Source organism: Primulina huaijiensis, chromosome 11, assembly GCF_012295235.1.
Source record: "Primulina huaijiensis isolate GDHJ02 chromosome 11, ASM1229523v2, whole genome shotgun sequence".
Lineage (NCBI taxonomy): Eukaryota > Viridiplantae > Streptophyta > Magnoliopsida > Lamiales > Gesneriaceae > Primulina > Primulina huaijiensis.
In genome coordinates this window covers 5,414,493-5,421,855 of record NC_133316.1, presented here as the reverse complement: position 1 = coordinate 5,421,855, position 7,363 = coordinate 5,414,493, and the positions used below count along the sequence as shown (strand labels likewise).

Sequence of the window (7,363 nt, the reverse complement as noted above, 5' to 3'; positions counted from 1 at the left end):
CTCAAATATGGATATTACCATATCGACTATAACTCAGATACGGCAAAATGAATCGCTTCTCTTTCTATATGCAGTTTCTTGACATGAACGAAGTCATTGTTCGATTCAAGTAACATCCTTTTCCGCACCATCCCCCACATGGAAGCTTTGACTCCTTTCCCATTCATTTTTCATCCAAAATACATCATCACATTTCAGTCTCGCTATTCTCTCTTTGCTTGCCCGTGTAAAAAGTGGCGGCCCTAGTCTGTCACAAGAATCACCAAAAGAGAAGTGGATACTCATCAATGAAGTTTTCACGAGAACCATGATCATGATTAATTAAGTCTTCACAAAAGAAATACTACGAGAGAAGTATTGACATATAGAGCTTTTGTAAGAGAATAGATTACGAAATGAGGACTCCAAGGGAAAAGCACACCATTCAATTAGGAGTGAAACAGCCAAAAACAAGTATGGTATACAACTCCAAGGGAAAAATTATCATACTGTCAAGCGATAAAACCAGAAAAAACAGAGGGCTAACGAAGAAACAGACCGCTTTCATCGTCAGACATGTCTTCAAGCTTCGCAATGACATCAGTTAGTGCCTGTTCATGCTCCTGATGGGATAAAGATCGCGTCGATAAGCCAATGTAAACAAAGCTTCAAATTTAGGCTAAAAAAAGAGCAGATATCTGTGCTCTGTATAACCTTCAGCACTTTCATTGCTTTCTCCATCTCCACAGGGTCTGGATGACTAGCACCAAAAACGCTCTCCACCTGTCAAATCTCAACTATCAATTGATAGGCATTTTATATGTGTACTGTGAGCAACTGATTTGTACCTCGTTAATTAGAGTATCAGTTTGAAGCAACTGCACATCATCTCGTGCCTTCATTCCGATGCCATTCTGAGACGGAGGAAAGTCCTTTCTGGATTGACTTTTTGCTAGTCCTCTTCCTCTTCCTGCACCTGGAACATTCTCTCTCCCAACAGGTCGACCCAACCCATGGCGAGGTCCGCCATAACCTTCGTCCCATTGTATCTCATCAGGAGAAATCTTCATAGGAGAAACAACCAAATAAGAAAGATATTTTTGCTTTCCACAAACTGAACATTTTAGTTTCATAAACAAAAAATTATTTTCTAATTTCTTCCAGTGAATTTTTTCACTAGTTTTAGTTCCATGGCACTGGCTGTTATGGTCCCGATTTATGGATCTTGCCAGGGGCTGTCTATTGTGAATTTGAGGCTAGTTACAAGAAAACCTCGATCTCTTGGTTTTGAGGGTCGTTGGGAGAGAACCTCAGATCTTGTAACACAAGATTGTGAATAATTCTTTTCCATTAATTTAATTCATACTAATTCTGTCGTATAAATAATAGAGTAATACAAGATGAAATCGGAAATCAAATCCCTTAGAATCCTATGGATTTTCACTCCAAATCTTTTTATTCAGATGAAAACATAGCTTAGAAACCTAAAATAAAGAAAACAAAATCCTAAAATAAAGAACATCATGATCCCTAATTTAATTAATATTTGTTTGAATTATCCATGCGCTGCCCATAACTCATATAGCACTACTACACAAAAAGAAAACTGATCATATGTCATGTAGTGACTGCATACCAGTACTCAGCTGGGTTTCAATTTTCTTTTTACATTTTGTTGCAATTCATATTGGAATTATGTGATCAGTTAAGGATCCATATCAAACATAAGATTTACCTTATGCAAAGACATCGATAAGCATCATATAACATTTCAAGTCCTTCCTATAAATGCTTATGCCAAAGACCATTGGTTGCAATGCAAAGACATATATCAGTAACTACAACAAGCCAATTTACATAGCAATGCACATTAAAACTTGGTGGCGAGTACGCACTTGAAAACATAAAATCTTTGGCATTAGCATTACATAGTACTCAACAATAATCCTTTGATGGCTCACTAAAAGTATGTCCACCTCATTATTTTTCAAGAAATCAAGTGCGCTTCACAGTAATGCAAGCAACACCAACCCAGATAAGATGGCCTTTCATTGGAATGAAAGAAATATATGGTGTAAAAAATTATTAACACTAGCATGATTCCCAAGAAACGGAGAAGCCAAAGACTAGAACAATCTAATGGATTCAACGGGAATGACATGAGTCAATTCAGACCATATACCTGTTGCAAACCTCAATTCTAAGCTTTTTAAATACACCTTAAAAAGGTTAAAAAAGCAGTGTTCTAAATGACGGTCAAGGCAGCCGCCTAGGCGGTAGTGTTATAAATGGCGGTCGAGATGGCCGCCTACCTCGATCGCCCCGCCTACACATGAGACGGCTGTTTTAGGCGGTCCAAGCTATATGACAGTGGGCAGACGGTCGAGGTGGGTGGAGACGGTGAGCAGGCAGTCCAAGTGAGGTAGTCAATATTTTTAAGTTGTAGTCAAAAAATTTTAAAAACCTAGTCAAAGTTAATTAATTTTAAAATTCAAAATCCTAGTTATTTAAATCATACTCCACTTTCTTTTTTTTTTTAAACTTTTAGTTCTCACTATCAACCACTAAGCTCGCCACACGAACTATCTGCCGCCGCCGCCGCCGCCACCAGCAAGAAGCTTTAGGTTAGGCATTGTGTATTTATTATTTAACATATTTTTTTTATAATATTTTATATTTTGTGATTTCAAAATCAAATTTGTATTTTTTTCCCTATTATTATTGATTTATTTTTGAAGATTAATGGAGGAAAAGGATAAACAACCGGATTTCTTGGGAATATGGGCTTTTGTATGATAAAGAGAAAATGGATTAGATCACATGCAAGTTGTGTAAGAGGCTTATTAAAGGAAGAGTTTATAGGATGAAACATCATATTGCGAGTAATGTAGAACAAGTTGAAGCATGTCCTAAAGCATCCGATGAGGAGTTTACATATTTATTTGCACATTATCTAGATTATATTATATTGTATGAAGCTTCTTTATATTTAAACATTATTTAATTACACGTCTTATATAAAAAATTATGACTATTTGTGATTATATTGTGTGATATATATGATTATCTATAAAAAAAATTACTTAAAAAATTCAAGACGGCCGAGGCGATAAGTGGTCACCGACCGCCCCGCCACCGCCTCCCGCCATTTACAACATTGGTAAAAAATTAATTAACCACTTTTTTTTAACAAACGCATGTATAAAAAAATATCCTAGGAAAGTTTTTTCATCCAAAAGAATTCCAAATGCCAAGAAGTGAAACTCAGAATGTGTACATTCACATTATTCTCAATCATGATTCCATTTGAAGACGTGACCTGAAAGGCAACCTAAAAATTTATGATTCCATGATCAGAATCTGACCATTACACGATCTATGAAAGATTAGTGCAAAGCTAAGGTTCCACCTGTTTGATCATTTGCTCTAATTCTGCCTATTCTAGAATAGTCTTTCTAAACCAATATTATGAACGAATAGAGAACATTGGTTTAATAGAAATAATAGAAAACAACGGAAACTACTGAAGCACTTGCGAACACATCCACCAAATGCTAAAATGTGCGTGCTGAATTCATTGATATTTTATGTCAACACACAACACATCATAGCAAAGAAATAGTGAAATGGATTAACAATCCATTAGTTGCTAGTTTCAAATGACATACAACAGGAGAAGTGCATCTACCTCTGACAGGTTGACCCATTCCCATGTTTCATGTGGAGTGCCTATATCATACACAAGGGCATGTCTCTCCTGGAAAACCATACAGACAAAATTACGCATAAACTGAGCATAATTAAGTCGTCAAACCACAAAATTTTTACATATACCTTTTCCGGATCATAATTAGTTATTACAGCTTCATAGAAACTATTATTGTCAGGCTATCTGGTTCTGACTTTCCTTCCAAGATGAAATGCGGTTACCAAATTTACCTCTTCCAGCTGGAGTTCATTGACGATGCCCCGGCTGGTACCTGATCCATAGAACAAATTGTAACTAAAAATCAGTATCAGTAGATGTGCAGCAGAATTTAACTGAGAAAATAATGAATCTTAAACTCACAGATTTATGCGTTTTTCCTTTTGCACCCATCGTGGGCCCACGCTTCGCAGCTGATGGAGACGGCTGGTTGGCTGTAGCCATCACCTGTGGTGGAAAGAAGGAGATGGCGCACCAAAGGACTGAGAAGGTAGTGAAGAAGCTATCTTCTGCTTTTTACGAGAAGCTGAGATGGAAGGACTGGGTATTGGATCATGGACAGCTTGACTGACACCTCGCATGGCTGGTTGAAGCCCACCAGACTGTCTCCACTCCCTGATTTTTATCCCCATGATATTTGTAGAAAACGTGGAAAGCATGAGTTTTATCGCTAAACTTTAAAACAAGTTATGGTTCCATAATAGGACAAAACACAAACCTTATTCTTCGGATTGTTTCATCTGCATTAACACAACGAAACGAGCATAATACGAGAAGCGTCAATTCGATTTGTGTGATTTTGCGAGCTTTCGAGTAAGAGCAAGGGTATGTACGCGGATGTGAAATTGGTCTGTGAAATGAGGTTAACAATTGTGGGGTTTGAGTCCAGGCTATTTCTCACGTGCGAATTAGGGAAGAATCGGAAAGATGGATGGTTATTTATTGCACACCTTTTTTAAAGTTTTATTATTAATTTATACCTTTTAAGTAGATTGGACAAGGGCCGGTCCAAACACGGACCTGGACCAGAACCGACCGGATCAATGGGTTTGACTCAGAACCCTGATCGAAATCGTCTAAAGCTTTCCGGTTCCGGTTTATTGGTGTAAAATCCGTCGACTCTTCGAGTCCGACTCTCCTCGTTCGACAAGTTCGATCCGGCGGGTTGATCAATTTTTTTATATATTTTAAATGAACGGCCACGATTGGTTGATGTGATCGTTGAAGATCTACGATAACAATTATGTTACCGCTGTCGACCCGTAGGGTCCACCAGTCAGGTCAGGTAAATTTTTTTAAAATAAAAAATCATTTGAAATTAACGGCCACGATTTTATGGCAGTTGATCACGATGATGTGGCTGTTGTACAACTGTCAACCCGTAGGCCCGGACTGGATTGATTTTTTATCAAAATATCAAGTTTCAATTATTGGTTTATTGTCAATTGTTGATTTATTTTCATAATTACCAATTTCATATTTATACAAATGATCGAACCCGGATCAAGTCATAGGGGTGGCAAAGGAAAGGCATGTCACCCAAGTTCGAGCATCGCGATTTTCTTTCATTCAATGTAGATGGCTATGATCTTGATTTTTCCGATGAGGAACTTAAAGAACGTGAACAAGAGGCTCAACAAACACGTCATCATCAAAGTCAAGAAAGTATGAGCAATATGATAGCGCCTAAAAGTAAAACTCAAGCGATACCTCGCCCGACATCCGATATCTTCAACAAACATTTCAAAATGTGACGCTTCCCAGTAGTGATATGCAAGTCCAATGCAAATATTGTTCGAAAACTTACAAATTTCAACAAGGATGCGGTTATGAAACTTTGATGCGACATGTGAAGAAAAATCATCTGGTCGAAATTGGTATTGTTCTTTTTCAAACTCAAATTCCGACATTATCTTCTCAATTGGGTACTCAACTTTTAAAATTTAACGAAGCTAAATTTACTCACTATTAGTGTAAGTGGGGGTGAAGAACAAAGCAAATGGAGGATGTGGGCTCGATCCTCGGCCTGGGGCATGGTCAAGTCATAACCACCGGGAATGCTTGATCTCTCCCTGATAAGGTCACCCTTGCTTTGGTCAAGATTAGACCTGGACACTTCATACAACTTTAGCCCCCTACTGTTTCAAACGTTTTTTTAAGGCCTTCATAGTTTAGAAAGAAAGAGAACGAACATGGTTGGAATAATAATACTAATAATATTAATAATAATACTAGTAATTATTATTATTATTATTATTATTATTATTATTATATACAAAATAAAAAATATATATATCTAACCTAACCCCCTCAATTCCCAAATCCCATTCTCCCATTCACCGATTCACAATTCACGCCTCCAGTAGTCTAATACTCCAGTTCCACTCTCGACTCTCAAGGGCCAACCAACATTAGAAAGGTATTTATCAATGATTAAGCTTTGCACAAACACACGACAAACGAAAATAATATTCAATCTTTTGCAGTTTATTTTATAATTTTCCAAGGGACCATTTTTTTTTTTAAAAAAAATAACGAATGGTCCCTTTAAATTAATTTATTTTGCATCATGTGCTGGTTCTTCTTGGTACTAGGAAAACTAAGTGTGTATTGTTATTATTTTTTGTTTCTATTTGTTCGATGAATTTTGGATTTAGTGAAAACTTGTTCTTTTTTAACACAATGAGAGGAATCTAATGATAAAGAGGTTTAGTGGCTAATGATATAAGTTGATGTGTAAATTGCAGGCCGAGTGGCCATGGGTTTTAGAAGAGCACGGCACCTAATTTATCCATACGACAATACTCTATAGTTTAATAAAGATTGAACAAGTGAAATTTTTGGGGCTTACTTGTAGTTAGGCAATTGGATTATTTAAAGGCCCAAAACATGAATTCATTATAACCTGATTAAGACTGATTTATACTTTCTTGTTGTCTTAAAATTTTTTAAGATAATGATAAAGAGATTTAGACTGTTCTTTTTTAGTGAAAACTTGTTCGATGAATTTTGGATTTAGTGAAACTTGTTCTTCGTTTTAATTATCCATAATTATCCATCTATTTTGCAAATTATTTGATATCATTTCAGATGGAATCTAATGATAAAGAGGTTGAGACTGCTCCAACTGTAGGAAGTCAAGAACTTGCATCGAAAAATGAGAGTGTTTTGATCGAGGAAAATGAAATACCTCAAAATGAGAATTTAGATACTGAAATTATGGGAGCAGATAGTGGAAATAAAAGATAATTTAGATCTCCTGCATGGGATCATTTTGAGAGGAAGCTAATTGGAGGAAAATGGAAAGCGATATGTAATGATTGTAAGAAGTCTTTAGGTGGTGAAAGTAAGAATAATACCAGACATTTGCTTGACCACATAAAAACATGTTTGCACAAAAAACAGAAGACTATAAAACAATCTCTATTGCAACCAACAAAATCCAATGACGAGACAATGATGCTTGGGACATACCATTTCAACCAAGATCACAGGAGGGAAGAGCTTGCGAATATGATTATATTGCATGAGTATCCGCTATCTATGGTTGATCATGTGGGCTTTAGAAGGTACTCTTATACCTTACTACCTTACAACCATTATTTAAAGTTGTTTCTCGGAACACAATTAAGAACGATATCATGAAGATATTTGAGCATGAAAGAGATAAAACAATGA

The 7,363-nt window shown here is 36.4% G+C and overlaps 1 pseudogene; it reads right to left on the bottom strand.

The window, feature by feature from the left end:
* Positions 1-396: 396 nt before the first annotated feature.
* On the bottom strand, positions 397-6,021 carry LOC140988307 (protein EMSY-LIKE 4-like; annotated as a pseudogene).
* Between the last annotated feature and the right edge of the window lie 1,342 nt (positions 6,022-7,363).